Below are 19,803 nucleotides of genomic sequence, written 5' to 3'. Positions count from 1 at the left end.
TAACACGTTTTAATTCCTTCTAATTCGTTTTAATTCATTTTTCTTTTATGACAATTCACATGTTGATAATAAGCTAAATCACTTTCATCCGAGTCAAATATACATAATCAACCATTAAACACACCAACGAACATTAACAATTCGCAGTTCTGACTGCACAGCCAGAACTCAGTTCAGGAACAGATGCAGTGACCAATGCGCCTCTTCCGAGAGACGCAGCATTGTTGCGCCAGTTCCGGGTTGAGTTTTGTCTCTGAACTTTCGTTCTTGCTTTGACCTAATTCATTAGTTTACGTATTAATCGACTATTAATCGTAATATCACCTTTAATCTGTCCGTATTTTCTAACCTAATTTATTTTCTTTTGTTTTTCTCAAATTATCCGTCTTAAATATATTTTTGACGTAAATCAATTAAACCATTGTAATTTATTGTAATTTTAATTATTGCATTTATTTATTTATTGTTTTGGATGATTTATTTATTTGTTTTCACATGTAATTAATTCTAAACCCTACTTCGATATTATTGAATGCTAAATTACATGTTCACCGATTTAGTATTAATTCACATGCTAGGGTTAATCTGTGGATGTTGCATTGCATGCATATAATCGACAGCATATTGAGTACAAACGATTTCCCTAATCGTTAGTAGAGGCCGCTATCGAGGCGGGCGGGATTGGATGTTCATTAAAAGGACTTCCTAATACGTACCCTCACACCTTACTCCAGATCTCTGTGAACATCCGTGTTCATTGGCATCATCGAGAGTCATTCTAGACATAGAATGCTAAGGGTAACAAGTTCTTAGTGTCTATGTCACTACTTTGTGTCTTGACATGGCGCGGAGTATTCGAACGGTTTCCAATTTTCCACAATAAATTGGTGGCGACTCCCCAAATGCAAACGCTTGTTTTCCATTTGCCCCCGTGGGCCCCCCCGTATCCATACAACTCTTCCTTAATCAGAAATCAACGTGAGTCACAACCATTAATGACATTCTGACATTACACTAAACTATCCATTCTACTGCCACAAAGCCCTTGTCAACCCAGTATTCAACTATCAAGCTCTACCACGGATACGAGTCACAACGAGCCCCCGCCGAGTCTAGCCTTAGTCATAGTAACGCATGCCCATCTAAGCTCAGACAAGCCGTGATCACAATAAGTCGGGTTTTCGTGCATTAAAATCGTAACAATTCATTAATAGCAAACTAATTCTGCAATTCCCTTTTCCAATTCATCTTATACATACATAATCGGTAATAAAGGGCTTGACATGGCTTTACATCCAATTATTATACTAATTACTACAATTAAACTAATTAGAAAGGTTAGAATAAACTTGCGATGAAGCGGAATGAATAAAGGTCGTTAATTTCTTCACATAACCCGTCCTTTTTGTCCTTCGTCGCTCCTCTTCGTTCTCGACAAACTCTCTGCCTCTCGTTTCTCTGTCTTTTAGTGTTAGGAATTTGATATTATATTTGGCAATTGGGCTCCAAAGCCATACACAAACCCACGACCCCTTTTCCTTTTTTTTTTATGGTTATTTCATAACAATAATCCATCCTATTGGTGGTCTGCAATAGTCAGTCCATCCTATCAATAATGTTGATTAAATCCAACCTAAGCACCATACCTTCTAATAGCGAACCAGCTGATATTTTTTTAAGTTTATGTGTATCAAATAAACCAAGTACTTGATTCATCACTTGAAAATATTACACATAAACATCATTATTTAAGGTTATCAAAACATAAAAACAATGTTCTATTTTATTATTCGTCTCGCCCCTCGATGCATCCAAAGAAACATCATCCAAACAGCGACGAGCATTCAACCTGAGAGTGGGGGTCGACAATCAGTCGGGAGCAACTAGATGCTCTCCCAGTCATGTTTACTACAATTGAATATAACCAACAATCAATAACAATTGAAATGCAAAACAAATACACATGCGAAGCCATCTGTACTCATGAAAACCCCAATACAAAGTTACCATCGAACGAAGGTATATCAAGACAGTCCTTTAAAATGATATTTAAACGAAACCACGGACTACGAGACACAAACGTGACAAAACAAAACCATATCAGCATATGGCACAAAGCTAGCCACAAAGCATAACAAATAGGGTGAGTACCACACATCATAACGATTGAAGCATATAAGCAATGCTTCCACACATTACGCATATGGTATAAATCGAACACCGACTCGAGCGTATAACTAACACTCTAACCTGTCAGAGCATATAACTGATACTCTGACTGACGGATCGTAAAACTGACTCCCCCTCGGCGTGAAGTATATAACTGATACTCCACGGTACTATGTATAGCGTATCACCACTGTCTATGTGCCAAAGACCTGGCCAGGCCCCTCGATGCAATAATTGTATATCGAACGACACTCGGGAACCATAGCGTATAACTGACGACTCTGGACACCTCCGAACATAGACCAAATAAAACCTAAAATGGATGGTGTTAGTTCATTCTGTTTGGTATATACCTGATACCGCACGTCATCTATACAACTAGCCAACAACAAATACACAGTATAACTGACTGTACGAACATGCGTGAACAACGTCATGACTCAACTCATAGGATAGTATAACTTATTACTCTACTTATCACATGAACAAGAGTAACCAAGGCATATACAAACATAGTGTTACACTATAGCTGAATACAACACACCTTACGAAACAAGTATTAACAATCAATGTTATAGTAACTGTAACACCCCGATTTATGAAGGAGCCTTTAGCAAGACATTCCCTAATAAACCGAACTGTTACCATCTCGGTTTCCCGAGGTAGTGAATAACAAATTAAACTCCAAGGCAAAATATATAATTGCTTTAGCTTAATTATTACAAAACCTCTTTTACATCAAATTACAAGGAACTAACATAAATGAAAGTGAAAGTCTTCTAAATGATGATCTAGCTACTAAGTCTTCTGATCCAGTGTCTCACGCCCATCAAGCTCCCACCTATCTCATAAACTCCGTCAAGCCCGCTCCCAATATTTGGATCGTCATAGGTGTTCACGAATACACAGGATCAACCACGAGGTTGAGTAGGGAATACAATGAAACAACAAAATATGATATGCATGCTCCTCCGTCACCTCCATCTCCATCTCAACTCATATCTCATAACCCGGAACACCCATCCATACCGATCCCGGTAGACTATATATCGACCGTAGCCGATCTGCCTTTCAGGTGAGGACACCAGGGCAAGTCTGCGAGAACCCGCCTGGGCCTTATCACAACATCATCTTCACCACACCACATTACCACAACATCCTCCATCTCCAATGCATATGAATGCTCAAAAGAAATTAATGCAACACAATATATATATCTTTGAACTGATCAATCATAAAATCATGCCGGTTACCAAATGTTGTGATAACATACTCAATACGATCAATTCAAATCAATCACCTTCCAAAGATATGAATCATAACGTAAATCAACAGCCACGAAGCAAGTCAACGTTCACAGTTTGGTCATACGAAACACAAACAAGTCAACACAATTCAACATCAACGATAATAAGTCAGGTGTATTTCCCTACCTTTTCGCAATCCGAGCACACACAAGCAATCACTTATGATCCTTCACTTATCCATCACCTACATAACATAATTATGTATAATTACCATCTACTCAGTCAATTAATCATGCACATAACCTAGACTCATCATAACTTAATAGGAATATCAATTTAAAGAACAAACATGACTTTTCCTGATTTTCCTGCTCATGGCAGACTCGGTATAAAATGAATAACTAATTCCTGAAAATTCGAATTTATGCAAGGCCAATTGAATTGGAACCCCATGAGTCTTAGCTACAATTTATATCTAACGTGTTTTTCTCAAATTCCAAACTTATCAAGGGTTTTCAGACTGATTTCCAAAAACTGACAGAAACCGTCGCATAAAAAGTATTGATTCATAAAACGAGTTTGACAAATGATTCTTAAGTAAAACTAACGCCTAACTCATCTAAACTCTTCAAATTAAATATATAAAAAAGACCCAGCACCAATTCAATATCTAAATTATGTTTTAGAAGTAATCTTTCAGCCTCTACTGATTTACGGACTTTTTAGATAGACGTTCACAAATAATTTCTTCAGGAAAAAAATACACGGTGAAATGCTACCAATTTTCACAGGCATAAACTAGGCTTGGAATAAACATGAGTCTCTTCTTTAACTTTTTTCATCCCACGGCTTTAAGACAGGTGAAACACTCAAATAACACAGACCAACGAATCAGAAATTCTTTAAACTATTCCATTCATTTATCTCATACAATTTATAATCAAAAACCCCCAAACCAATTCTAGGGTTACGAAAATTATCCCAATACTACTATAATTATGCTAATAATTGAATAAAGAGGTAATAGGATAGTCTACTTACGAAATAGGATGAGAATAGGCTGAGAAATCGCCTCGCAATTCCTCACGCGGCTCCCTTCACACACGGCTCCCTCTTCTCTCTTTTCTCATGGTTAAAATGAATATGGTGATAGGGAGATTAGGGTTTGGTTAGATGGGTTATACATATAGGATAGGTGCTATTAAGACGATACGGGCCTAGCCTAGTTATATTAATTAAAACCCGAGTCACATAATTACCCGAGTCACAAATACACTACACGACCCAGCTGGTAACTCGGCCTAATATAATATCATATTAAAATACCGGGTATTACAGTAACCTTAGTCATAACATAAGCTTTGGATGCGAGGTTATAGTACCCTCGATTACAACTTCGACATATATAGCTTGAAGTTATACTTACCTCAACCATAACCTTGACATAGAACTCAAGGTTATACTAGTTCCAACCATAACCTTAAGCCCTAATCTCAGGATACGTTAGTTCCAGCTATAACCTTAACTCGCGTCGTTCTAAAGTTATAGTAGTTTCAGCTATAACCTTGAATCATATATCAAAGGTTATACCTCATTCAACCATAACTAGAGTAACGACCCAAAGTTGTACTAACTTCAGCTATAACACTCAACTCATCATCAAGGTTGTACTAGCTTTAGCTGTAACTTTGAATCCTACTTTTGTCTGCCTATCATGCCGCCACTAGGGTTTCATTTGTAAACCTTAATTGCGGTCTTGACACCCAAAATAAACATATAAACAACATATGATATATAATTAAAACATTAAAACATATACATACACGCGAAAACATAATTAACATGATAATAAACGATCAAACATGTACCAATCATACAAAACAATCATTAAATCATATTAATTAAATCAATTGGCATAAACACAATTAAAAGATAAACACTTAGTTACCTTATAGCAATTAATGATGCACATTAATGAAAACCTTCATGATGAACACGAACCACAAAACCTTATTTCCAACACGTGTCAATTTACCAAAAATCAACTTTAAGAAATGGCCAAACCCAAAATCCATGAAAGCACAATAAAATACTCTTCTTCTTCTTCTTCTTCTTCTTCTTCTTCTTCTTCTTCTTCTTCTTCTTCTTCTTCTTCTTCTTCTTCTTCTTCTTCTTCTTCTTCTTCTTCTTACCCATTAAAAATAAGAGACCTTAAAGGTAGGTCTAAAGATTCATACAAATAATCTCCATAAAGTTATTTGGAGAATAATATATTGTAAGGATAAGAGCAGGGATTGTGAACATATAATTTGTGTTTGAGTATGGAAGAAAGAAGGATGTAAAACAATGGAGTTAAAGGGAGAAAAGAGAACAAAAGAGAGAAAATGAGGAGGGAGGCGTGCAACATGACTCAAGCAAAATAAAGGAGGGAATGACCTCGTTGCTTGCTAGGTTAAATCTATTTATAAGGGGATTAACTAATGGACTTTGGGTCCAATAGCTCATACAATGAATTATCTGATTACAAATTATACTAAACCATATTAAAATATAAGGAGGACTTATTATAGAAAAATAGTTATCATATTAAAATAGTCAAATCATGTCCAAACATTTTAACCCCGCCAAAAGTAGATTAAAATGAGGAATAATAAAATAGGAAATGAAATCGATAAATATAAATATTTCCAAAATACATTAATACACTTTGAAATAATTAAATAAATAAGGAACATTTATAATAAAATATTTTTATAAAATACGGGGTGTTACAATCCAACTCCCTAAATAGAAGTTTCGTCCTCAAACTTGAAATTCAAAGATCAGATCAAAAGAAGGTAAGAATTACAAGTGATCATCAAAAAAAGTCATCTCCGAATCCTAATCGTTGCGCACCTCGTCCATATCCAAACTCAAACCAAAGAAAAGTATCCCAAATCCTTAATGTTATTATCAACTTCACATGCTTTTTAACCTTAAAAGTCATATCAGACTCCAATAATCTCAACCCAAAATGATCATTAAGCAAACATCTAGTCTTCATATTTCAAACACACATTCAAGTACCATTAAATCATCATTAAACAACATATATTCCCTCTAAAATTTTTGAACTCATTACTATTACTCCAAATCCTTATAACCTTTAACAAACACTTCAATTCTAGTTTACCATTCACCACAAGATCTGACACTAACCAAAACCCCAAACAGATAATCTCTAAACCAAGAGTACCTTTCGAATGAGAAAACTCTTCAATTTACGAGTACCATTAAAAACACTCCGACTTACTCTAATATGCTTAAAGTGAGTAGTGTTTACTACCATTCACAACTCTTAAGTTCAAAGGCTTTAAAAAATCTCAATGATTCTCGATATATATCTAGTGTCCACATTCATCAATCTCAAACCTCAAACTCTGACTAAACTGTCATAATTCTATCCAACCTCAAACTCATGACAAAACTTATTAGCCACACTCACAAGAGCCAACCAACTCCTTCGAATACTTATGACCCCGACTTTCATAAGAATCCAAGGAACTATACACCTTTAGTTAAGCTAGTATCTATTGTACCACAATACACTTGCCATCAATATTGCTTTAAATTATAATATTACCATATAAATCTTATCATCAATGTTGATATAACGACCAAACTTATAACATCAATATAATAACGTCCTCAAATTTTGTATGCTAAGTATAAGAGCTTCAATACTCATTATCCAAAACTTTAAATGTTATCCTAACTCATACTCGCATCTAACTATGATACTTTGTAACACACGCGAAATTTTCGTATTGAAATTTATAACTTAGTTAGCCATTTTATTATTTTATTTGTATTTTAAATCCGTTTTTATAAAAAAGTGGCTTTACATGTATAATAATTTTAATGTTGATAAAAATATCCATCTTAAGTGTATAGCTACCTTTAGGACATTTTTTAAATGTATATCGACTCAATTTAAGGTTTTGGGCCTAGGATGACTAATGGGCCTTACTCCTACTCTTTCTTTTTCTCTGAACTTAAACATAAATCCTATTATCTGTTAGGTTTTTATACCTCTTATTAGACTCCTCTAATAATGAACTAATTAACATTTTAATTATTTGTTCTTTAGATCTAGTGCATGCATAACAAAATAAGAGATTTATAAGAAAACAATGTCCCTTACATTGTTAATTTCGGTTTATGGGCACAAGTAAGGTCTCCTACCTTCACTTGTTCTTGAGCTATGATGAGTAATAGGATGATCCTCCAATGACTTCAAGTATAGAAGCCACTCCTCTTGATTGCACCCAATATTATCCCTTATCTCTACTAAATAATATTTGCTAGATATTTGTTTAGTAGTTTACCTTAAAATTGATTACTAATACTCATATATTACACCAATAATATTAGTAATTTGATTGAATAATTTGGATCAAGATTTCTCTAATTTTGGAGAAAGATGAAAGAGTGTAAAAGAGAGGTATGCATGAATGAATGAATATGCATGTAGAGAATGAATACCACTAAAAGGAGAGAACAAATTCTCCTCTTTTGTACATATAAAACCGGTGGGGTGGGAGCATATTAACAAGGGATGACATCTTTTCTTTTTGCTTTTTGGTCTACACAAGAAATAGGTGTGTAAGGCTATCATGCTATAGGTATGATTAGCTCTATTTTATCACATAAAATAAATCAACCATAATGCATTATAACTCCCTCCATTTCGGTCCACTTCCATAAGATGGACTACCATTTTATTTTGTCAATTTGTCATTTGTCACACAATATGTCACATGTAGTATGTTACATGTTATTAATTAATTTAATGCATCTTTATCACATAAATATCATTTTCTAAATTAATTAAATTACATACAACATATTGACTAGTGATACTTGATCCCATAAATAAAATGGGTCATATAATTATAATTCACAACATCTTGTAATTATAATTAACCATTCATTATTATCTCTATCGTTTCTCAAACAATAAGCAATTTTAGTAATAAATCATTTTTATTACTAAATTAAATCTTATTTAATCCCATTACAATAAGATATAAATATTCTCTCTCACAAATTGAATTGTTCAATTTTAAGGAATTGATCAACTTGTATCGTCATACAATTAATCAACTTTACAGATTAGGGCATCATCCTTTAGGTGTGACCTTAAGGGATCAACTGACCACCACCGTCTCACGACAGTAACGTCAAACTCTAGCAAGCCAATCGTTACCGATTAATGTTGATCAGTTGACTATATAATATGGATCATCCCTTACGTATTCTTTATATGAGATTTAATTATGATATTAAATCATGTGATCGCACTATTGTTGAGGACACATTTTCCAACAATCTCCCACTTGTCCGAGACAAGTGTGCGTCACCAATTCTCTTGTCCTATTACAATCTCCCACTCAATGCAAGGTGTCATGCAGGTCGTATTTACATTTGATCATATCTTGAGTGGTTTTCTCGATCTGGAGAGTAACTGTCTGACCGGAATTATCTATCATAGATACCTTCCGAGCGTGGCCACGCATTTCCAGTTAACAACTCCTCGAGTGGCCTTGAGATTTCATACAACCCTGACAAGGGGTGGACAATTCCTATCGCCCTATTCCCTTCGTTTAGCCACAGTCCATCATAACCCAAAATATACCCAGTTTGACCTCATTTACGAAGCCGTAGAGTATAAATCAAAGCTAATCAGGAATTTGCGCCAACTTGGGCGAATAGTCTCTAGTCAAAAGAATTGACTCATAAGAATACTATAGTAGCTCTTGCCACGACCAGGCTTTATGAATTACCAAAACTCTATAAGCGGCCACTGCCCGACAGAGTGTCCCATACAGTCTGCCTATGTGATCGACTAGTCATCCCATATGACTCTATGGCACTTGAACTTGCCATCAATCACATCTCACTCTAGTCACTTCGAGACGTAACCTCATATAAGTAACTAGGGGCGAATACCATGTCAATCCAGTTCACTTTAATGGGGTTCAATTTGTCTGTACAACCCATTCAGATTTAACAAGGTAACGGGTGAGTTTAATAAAACTCAAACGATAAATGCGATTATCACATATGAATAGTCAATACACTATTACTACTTCATATCCTATAATCTTTAGTGTATTATTAACACTAGTTAAAATGAAATAAAAGCTTGGCAAGTGAATATACCCTATATCCATATATTCCAACTTTGTCAAATGCTATTTCCTTCTATTCAATGTTATTTCTAATAACTTGAATTTATTCTAAGTATTTGTCTAGTCTTTTTGCTAGACTTGGGCCATTTAACTTGACAGATGCTCCCACTGTTATCGCATAACTTGTGATAAAGTCATTTGTAGAGGGATTCACCCTTAATCCCTACGTTGACCATTTTATCACAACTTACTTAGAATCCTTTTGTAGAATTTGCAATGCGCGAAACTAAAACACCTTTCTTAGTCTCTTACTCCTTTGTCAATAAGACATCCTAGGATTTCAACAAATCCCTTTAAGTTTGGAAACTAAAGTTTGTGCAACCCTTCAATACCTAACTTAGTTTATCATCCAAACATATGAACAAGTCTTCAATTGTTCTTTAAGGCTTTCTCAAGCCATATCATGGGAATTATCTTATTATTGACTTATCATGCCCTAGGCATAAGGTTCATCACAGCATATGCGTCTGTTGGCATACATGATCGTTCTAATGGCGGAAACATTAGTAATCGATTTCATGCGATCAACAACATAATAGGTTCAGTGAACAACTATGACTCCATCATAGTAATTACACTTTTATCAACATGAATAACCCATTCAACCTTGTTGATGTTAAACTGATACGAAAGATCTCATCCTCATAAGACTCTCAACTTTATGCCAATATACTCTCACATAGATACGGTAATCTACAGTATATTACACCTTCTCCTAGTCTTCCAATCACTCTTGACAGAAGAGAGCATTGGTACATTATTCTCAATAATTAATAAGTTATCAACATATAAGACATGGGAAAATGATTCAGGCTCCCACTTAACTTCATGTATAATCATGATTCTTCAATCATGTGAATAAAACTATTCACTATTATCACATGAACGAAAAGTATAATCCTTTAATGCTAGCTTAAGTCCATCTTGTGATCACTTAAGATAGCTACGCATAATATGTTAGGATTCTTAGATCTTCATCTAAGGATTTGTGTTTTAAACACTTTATTCTCTAAATTCCCATCTTAGAAAAGCGAATTTTAATCTCATTTGCCATTCTTCATTAAAATGAAAAACGGCAATTCCTAACATTATTTATCTTGATTAACATCTACATGTCAATCTATGCATTTAAGTACTCTAAAGCTCTATTCACTTTAAGGAGACCCTTGCCTTTAAGTGAATCTATTCTTGAGTAACAATTTTCGGATTGTAATGCCATGGCTCGTATGTAACAAGATCGATTTGGAATAAGGTCATAATACCATTACTTTCACAAAGCAATATTTTAACAACAAGACATGTGTGTTAAACTCCCACTGAGCTATACTCCTACTCTATCTTTATGGATTATAGTTCCATTACTTTCACAAAGTAACACATTAACTATAAGACATGTTTGTGACGATCTCATCTACTCCCATTCTATCTCTTAGAAATAGCTCTATTTTCTAAAGAGATAGGTTTGTGAGACACAAACATATATGGTGGAGTATTAGGAGTTTATCTAGACTATGCATTAGCTTTCAAAAGGCCATCCCTATCATGGCAGTTTGATTTATGTAATGTGCGAGTCTAATCCATGTGATTTATTAAATAGACTCTCTATTTCAGGTATTTCCTGGTTGACCATCCGTTTAAAATTACGTGTCCGTTTTGGATTGCAAATTCCCAAAATTGAGTTCAACAACTCAAACCGACTCATATTAGTTCGATCTTATGGGTAATGACACTAGGTCATAATCCATCTTAAATCAAATTTATTACTTAGATCTTTGCCACTACGATTGGATCGTAATGCTTTAGTCTTTTCTTCAATTGGTTCTCTACACCATTTAGAAATTTCTCAAGTTTCTCAAATGCTTCACTATATATTTGATTAAGTAAATATACTCATATCTACTTAAATCATTGGTAAAAGTGACGAAGTAGTCATAAATTCTCCTTGTGGCGATGCTCATTAGAACACATACATCGGCATGTATTAGTCCCAACAAATCACTTTCTCATGTCCCTTTACCACTAAAGCAAGTACAAATCATATTGCAAAGGAGACAAGATTCGCATATTCCATATGATTGAAAATCAAATGGTTCATTAAATCCAGTCGACACTAGCCTTTAATGCGATTCTTATTTATGTAACCTAATTGAAAAAGTCAAATGTACAAATCATTTGGATTACTAGTTATGAGTCTTTTAGATCGTATTATGTAGATATCATTGCTTGAGTTGGAAGTGTCTAAAACATGTATATCATTAAGATAAGTGACATGGTTCACAGCCATGCCTATTTTTTTAACAAAATACAACAATTGTCTTTGATGGCAAAATATATATCCTTTCATGTCTCACATAGAAATGGAAATAATGTTTTAGACTAAGTGGGTACATAATAACAATTATGTAAATTACAACTCAAAGTTATTAGCTAAAACAAGTACATAATTCCCGCTTGAAGTGGCGGCTACCCTAGCTCCATTTCCTTGTCGGAGATTCACGCCACTCTTGTTTAGCTTTTCCACATTTCCAAGTCCCACTTGGAGTAACAAGTTCAACTTTGATATCTCCCAAATACTTGGGGCAATTTCGCTTCCAATGACCCATGACATTACAATAATGACAATCCTCATAGGATTTGGCACCCTTCTTGGTCTTGGTCTTAGTAGTCCCACTATCCATTTCCAATTTATAATCAGGTTTGGGTTTCTCGCCCATTTTTGCCTTCCCTTTATCAATACCAATACTCCTTTTATTTGTAAGGACACTCTTGCTAGAACTCCCACTTAATTTAATATTTCTCTTTGTTTCTTCAAACAAGGATGCCTTATATTTTGTAAGATTTTCTTCACAAGACTTTCTTTCCAAGGTGGTGGGCAATAATATTAGAGTGGGTGGAGTGGAGGTGGTAAAGAAGCAAAAAATTTCCATCCTGACAAATGCCAATGCGTAATTCTCTAATCGTATCATTGTCATACTCGGAGCATTTTTCATCGTATGATTGGAGCTAAGAATTAATGGTGATAGGAGTAGGAGTATTAGATGAATTCATTGCGTATAATTAACTACAAAAACGGAAATGAAGGAAATAATTAACATCTATCGTTTTTAATAATACTCGTATATTTGTAAACAAGTATTGCATCTATGTAGTGACTTCCACCCAACTAATATAAATGATTCCGAGATCCAAATTCATATTAATACGGGTACGGTAAGCCGAGTCATCCCTTATAAATATAACTCAGTGGATTCACTACTACAAAAATGATCAAAGAGAACGGTTGGTAACCGTTCTTTTACGTAGTTTGGACCGTCCTGTGGCCAAGCGTTCTCTTTGATCTAAGAGAACGGTTGAAATCAAGTCAACCCGGTCTCTTTGTAACAATAATCAGAACGGTTGCCTTTTAGAACCGTTCTCTTTGATATATCAAAGAGAACGGTTGCTTATAAGAACCAATCTCTTTGATAAGGCAGTTCTCTTTGTTAGAGTTTTAGATTTTTTGGCGCCTTAGTTCTACCTTTTCAAAGAGAACAGTTGTAATGGTACTAACCGTTCTCTTTGATTCTGTTATTTTTTTAAAAAAAATATTTCTATTTTTATCGTAACCCTACACGATTGAATCGTATAGCTCATAAGAATTAAACCTGTTACAATTCAGAAACTCCGGCAATTTTTACACAACAAAAACCTTCCGATTTAATTTGAACCATTAGGACAAATTCTATTGAAACAAAATACAAAATCATATCATGTTGTTAAGAGCCTACAAATATCGGATATACGCTACCATGTGCAAAACATAAATAAAAATCCTTCAATCCTCATCACTTAGTCGCATCATAGTGCAAATAATTCGAACTTCAAAAAATTGTAATCATCATCTGCAGAAAAATGAAGCTTGCATTAGTTTCTATAGCAGGACTCTCGTGAATATTTGATACCGGGTACATAATTATGATCGATAAATGACAACCATCTTATTAATTATTATAGCTTCTAAAACGACTGACAATAGTACGATAAAAGATAAACATTGTAGTTGTCTAGCTGACATAATGATTAATGTCAATTATTCAAGTCAGTAAACCAAAGAAAGTTTGTAGTCTGGTACACCAGCTACCATCACTTTTAAACTTGAGTAGGTGACCGCGTGCTTTGCCTTCTACATCGATAAGCTTTATCGAGCGAAAAACATATGTAAAATTGTTTTCACAAAATTTAAGCAAAGGCTGACCTAATAAAGACCAAAGATCAGTTCAATGATTCTTACCTCATCTTGGTACCAAATGTGGAATCGAAGAGCCCTACTACAAATGAGAGACCAAACACCTAAAACAAAGTGGCAAGGAGATAATCAATATAATCGGCAATAGACTTGAATAATTGACATTAATCATTATGTCGCTAATCAATGAACGCGTCTTTGCGGGTCATTTAATGTTTTAAGCTGGATTCGTATCAGATTTTTTCAGGAGTTTTCAGTGAGAGAGAACTCATCCAAATGCTAAACTGAAGGCACTACAGGCAAAACCAGCAAGTGTAAATCATGCAACCCTTACAATACTACAAGGTCTACAATCAGTTTAAGGTTCAATAAGAGCAAACAGTTATTTGTGAACATGCACAGGAAAGCAATTTATTTGTCTTTCTTAATACTGTTCAGGACAGGAGCTTACCTTGTTGTTAATCAAGCTGTGGAGAGCGATGACACTTCGGATAAGAGATGATAAATATATAACCAGCATCATGTCATTCGTTTTAACTGCAAGAATAAACAGCACACTGTAAAAAACGAGAACATGTAGAAGAGTAGAAAACCAATGAAAAGAAATAATCTAAATTCTAAACAACTCCATACCAGCAAAAGATTTGATCAATTCTGGAACGCTTAGATTAGGGAGAAGATTGAACACATCCTGCAAAAAAACCTCAATGAGTAATCTAGGGTGTTATGAAACCAAACAATACAAGGCTGAACTCCCTAATAAGTCGTAGAGAATTTAGTCTGAATGGGGGGACACTAAAATGATGTTCCCTGTGTAGAGCAGAATTCTGCAGGACACAACTATGCAAGTTCAACTATGATCCTGCTTCCCTTGCATACATTAGCTTCCAAGTCCCATCTTACCCCTCTAAAACAGAGAGGCGAAAAGATACAAATTGCTAACACCTGATTTATCTTTGATAACCTCTAGAAATAAGGAAATCCCACAAATTTATAGGCTTAAAAATAAATGATTCAATAGAAAAGGAAAAAAATGCACATAGAACCTTAAAGTTTATTTTTAATAATTGCGACATAGATCACATAGTAAACCATTCACGTTGCAAACTATCCAGTTACATAATTCCTGTAACAAGGTTATCAACCAGAATATGCCAAAGTAGCAAGCACCAAGAATAATGAAATTGGGATACACTCAAGAGTATTAAATCTCTGTTTCAGCCACGAATTCATGGTGGCGGACTCGCAATATCGGTATTGGCCAACATTGTCTCAAAAACTATTACAATGAGATCCTGGTGATCATAGAATGGTCACATTTTGGTGTCGATGCACTATATTATCTTCACTTCTTTAGCACATAAAGAACAGTTGCCATATTTGAATAGAAAACATGCAAGACATGAGATGGCTTTTCCTTCTAAATCTAGTGAATTGGCATTAGGAAGCTCGATTATATCAGCACACAAGAAAAACTAATAGAGCCAAAGTTAGCAAACCTGCAAATGGTACAATATTTCATGGTTAAGGGGGTGTTTTCCGTCAATAACAAGATCCAAATAGCTACGAATCTCCCGAAGACGTGCATCTAGCCCCTTGAGAGCAGCTAGTTTCCCAGTCACCTGCACATTACCAGAAAGAAGTGATTTAACTTTAACCAACCCTAAAACAGAAGATATAAGAGGTCTGCTGTGATTAACACCAAAAGGCATGAGAAGTAACTGTTTAGTTGACATATACTCCATATGTGTTAATGAAATTTCCTAGGAAGTTCTACTGAACACAGAATGTGGGATATTTCTTATCTAGATCCCCCCAGGTTAGTAGAAATTTCCTAAATATCCAACAAAAATTTCCTATTACTTCCAATGAAGCAATCTTTCACAAGAGGAACTACAACTTCCAACATCCAACCAAATGACGACTATATATATTAAGCCTATTCTCAAACCATCACAAATGACAAAACTAGCAAAGTGTTGAGAATTGCCTCTGTCGCTAAAGTGCTGATAGTTGTATCCTTCACGTCTCTGAGCAAGTGCTCCACTCCTGCAAGAATACCAAATGTCTTACAATCAAACATACACAGATGAGATGATAGACAGGCTAGTCCGCAACCGTCATATTATCAAAATAGGGCAAAGGAAGTAAATGCCACTGTCAACTGGAAAAAAAATAAGATCATAAACTTACCAATCTCTTCCACTTCATGCGCTGAAATTTCGAATAGAACATGAACGAAGACCTTCTGGCTCTTTTGTGTTGCATTCTGCAAACAGATCATATAATTAGCGTCTTAACTTCTACATATTCAATCATATTTTAGAATTTGACTAAGTAACAGTCTGCAGAGAGGAATAGCTTTTTTATATCTGGTTTCTAGCTTAAGAAATACTAAATAGTCCTTTAGTAACAAATAGTCCTTATAGATTGCAAGATTGAAACATATGAAGCTGAGCTAAAACGGCTTCATAAAGACTATTTAGTCTTTCCTAAGCTAGAAACCACGTATAAAAATCAATTTCTACTTGAGAGGTACATTCTTTTAGTCCAGAACAGCAAGAAAGTCTTGTTTCTAAATTAATTAGGGGTGGCCAATAAGAATTGTCCAATTTTAGAGGTAATATGAAATAAATAAATAAATAAATAAATAAATAACAAGAATTGGACTGCAAAATAAAGGCAGTTTTCAGACACATACTTCTTTGTCCTCCTCAACAGTATAATAAGCCTTGGTTGGTATTCCCAGCTCTTCTGGTTGAACATCAATGATAACCAAGACAAGGTTTGGAACATAACTGCAATAACCCAAAACAGAAGTAAATCTAGCAATACAACTATGGAATAAAGCCAGCAACAAAAGTAAGCTTTGAGTGAATAACACATAAATAACCATGCAAGCAGATATAAACAGCATCTGGAGTTTCAATAAGAATGCCCGAGGTAAAATGGAAACCAGCACTTCACATTTCATACAGTGGTTTTATCTACAGTAATTCAATAGATTCTTGAACTTATCATCTTCTTTTGGTTATTTCATTAATTCTAAAACTTACAAATTTTCCAAAAAGGTCAGACTTTGAAAGTAATCTTTTCCTTTCTTTGGGGAAGAAGATAACTAAATAAAGGGTGAAGAGAGCACAACAGATGTCAATTACTCATTTATAAATGCTACATATATAAGTTTGCAGAAATTCAGAACAAAGGCCCTTAGCATATACCAAAACAATGAAATAAGCTTGACAATATGACACAGTTTCATCTTGTTCAACTTATTCAGTAGCTCGGGAACAGATTAAATAAGGTGCGCGCATATTGAAATCTCCCTTACGCAGAAAACTGAGTTCAAGTATCAAAACTGGATTTGCAGTCCATTACAATATTGATTTCATGGAACCCATTTAAGCCGCAGTAACTAGACCATGAAATAAGGATTAACAATGAAATTTGCTAACAGTTTAGCTCAAATCGATTAAAATGATTCATCTCCCAATTGAAATGAAGTTTAATTTAAAAACATAACCCTAATACTAGATTGTACCCTAATAGATAAAATAATTGAATCCATAAACCCTAAATGATAAAAATAACCTAAATTCAATTATAAACCGAAATCAAATGAGGCAAAACAAAGCATTTTAGAAAAAAATATTGATAAAAACCAACCTGATTGAGAATTGCGATCTGGCCGTTGACGAGGTGCTGCCGGAAGTAACAAGGTGAGTCGCAAAGTTGGCTACCGCGTCACCTACCTCCGTTCTGCGTCGAGATGAGGACCAATAATAGGGAATTTAAGTTTGGTGTTGAGGGAGAAGAGAATCAGAATAAAGAAGGGGTAGTGAGAGACACTAGGGGTTTAGAATGGCGGTCTTTAGGGATTGAATAGAGAACGGCTAAGGATAGGGACCGTGCTCTGTGTTTTATCAAGGAGAATGGTTCTGGATATATAACCGGTCTCTTTTATATTTTAAGACGGTTGGTCAAACCTAACCGTTCTCTTTGTTAATGTAAGAGAACGGTTTGAACAAACAACCGTTCTCTATTAGAATCCTATATGCCCGCCATGTTGGGGTTGGTGTCCTTAACAGTTAGTGTAAGGACTTATAAACCTCTAAAAGGATCAAAGGGCATACTTTGGTATTATTATCAGTTGATCCACGTTTATCAATAACGGTTGGCTTGCTAGATAAGTTTGACGTTATTGTCATACAGATGGCGGTGATCAACTGGTCCCTAAAAGTCGCACCTATAGGATACGTTCGAGAGATGTGACGGTATGAAAAATACAATCATGTAGATGCCAAAATCGACTAACCAGTTAGTCCGAGTTATTTGACTAGTAATTAGTCAAATATGTGATGTTGAGATATTATATTTAATACGGATTAAATATCATGGGCTAAGGCGAATTAACCAGTTAATTCGTAAAATTAAATATAAGCGTTTTATATTTAATTAAATGTATATTGAATATAATTATACAATACTGTTTTGTCGGACACGTATTAATAATTCAGCTAACCCGTATTATTAGCTGATGCCTTAATTTCCGATAACCGATAACAGTTTATAATAAACCGCGTCATATACATTTAGCAATTTATGAGCCGGACCACGAGGTAAAATTAAGAGGAAGTGGAAGCCCACTTCCCCATGCAAACCCACGGCTGGCCGAGGTTAACAAAAGGAGAGACTCCCTCTCCTTTTGACCTAGACATTTCATTTTACGAAAAACTAGGGTTTTGGAGACACTTTCCCTCCGAAACTCGATCTCACATCTCGAAAACCTCACAACAAGTTCTCCCAATATTGCAAGGCAATCGGAGAACACGTTCTAGCACAAGGGCATATCTCGGACAAGTCTTGGGTGCAACAATTAGGAGGGAATCTCGTTTGATTTCTGTTCTTTACGCCGTGCATCAAAGGACCCGAGGTTATTTCTTGTTCCTTATCGTTTCTATTGTATTTATGTTTTATGACCATAATCACATGTTTAAATTTACGTTATAGTCCTAATTTTAAAGGGTATTATACGGATGTATACCCACAAGTGGTATCAGAGCGAGGCCACGTAAATTTTCTATGTGTTTTTCATAAAACGATTTTGAAACGATTGTTTTTGTCTTAAAAACCGTGCGGCATCAGCCAATTTTTCTGACGGCAGAGATTTTTTGATTTGGCTGTTGTGTTTTTATGAAACCGTGACATGTTTTACACGGTTATTTCATGTTGTTTTCGTTGATTTTTGCATATTGTTGTTTTATACGGAGATTATAACAATATGTCATGTTTTTGTCAATTGTTAAAATTGATTTTATGCGTTTTTGATCAAAATTGTTGTGGTTTTGTATCATAAAACTTGTTTCACGAGGGTTTGGAGTTTTTCAGAAAGTTTTGTACTCGATCGAACAAGTTTTTAATCGATCGAGTGTTTTTTCTGTCTTGTTTTTGCTCGATCGAGTCCCTGTTGTATTCGATCGACCCCGTTTCAAAAACCTTTTGCTCGATCGAGTCCCTGTTGTACTCGATCGACCCCTTTCTAAACCCTACTGCTCGATCGAGTTGCCCTCGTACTCGATCGAGCAGATTTGCTGATAAAGGTACTCGATCGACCACCAGTTTAGTCGATCGAGCACTTCCTGTTTGGCAACCCTCTCGATCGACTTGCGATTCGATCGATCGAGCCCTTTTGTCCCTCGATCGAGCACTTATGTCCCTGGATCGAAGGATTTCCGTTTTAACAGCTTTGAAAATTTGTTTCTTTTGATTTAAATTTTCTTTTGGCTTCAATATGTACTTTATACGGATATTGTACACTCGCTATGATTGTGACACGGTTCACACACGTACCATTAAGTTATTTTAAAGCGCATTTAAAGTAACGGATTGTAATGGATTAAAATTAAATGATAGAAGCGGTTTTATCACA

Source organism: Silene latifolia, chromosome 11 (assembly GCF_048544455.1).
Source record: "Silene latifolia isolate original U9 population chromosome 11, ASM4854445v1, whole genome shotgun sequence".
In the NCBI taxonomy this organism is placed as follows: domain Eukaryota; kingdom Viridiplantae; phylum Streptophyta; class Magnoliopsida; order Caryophyllales; family Caryophyllaceae; genus Silene; species Silene latifolia.
This window is presented reverse-complemented; position numbering follows the sequence as displayed.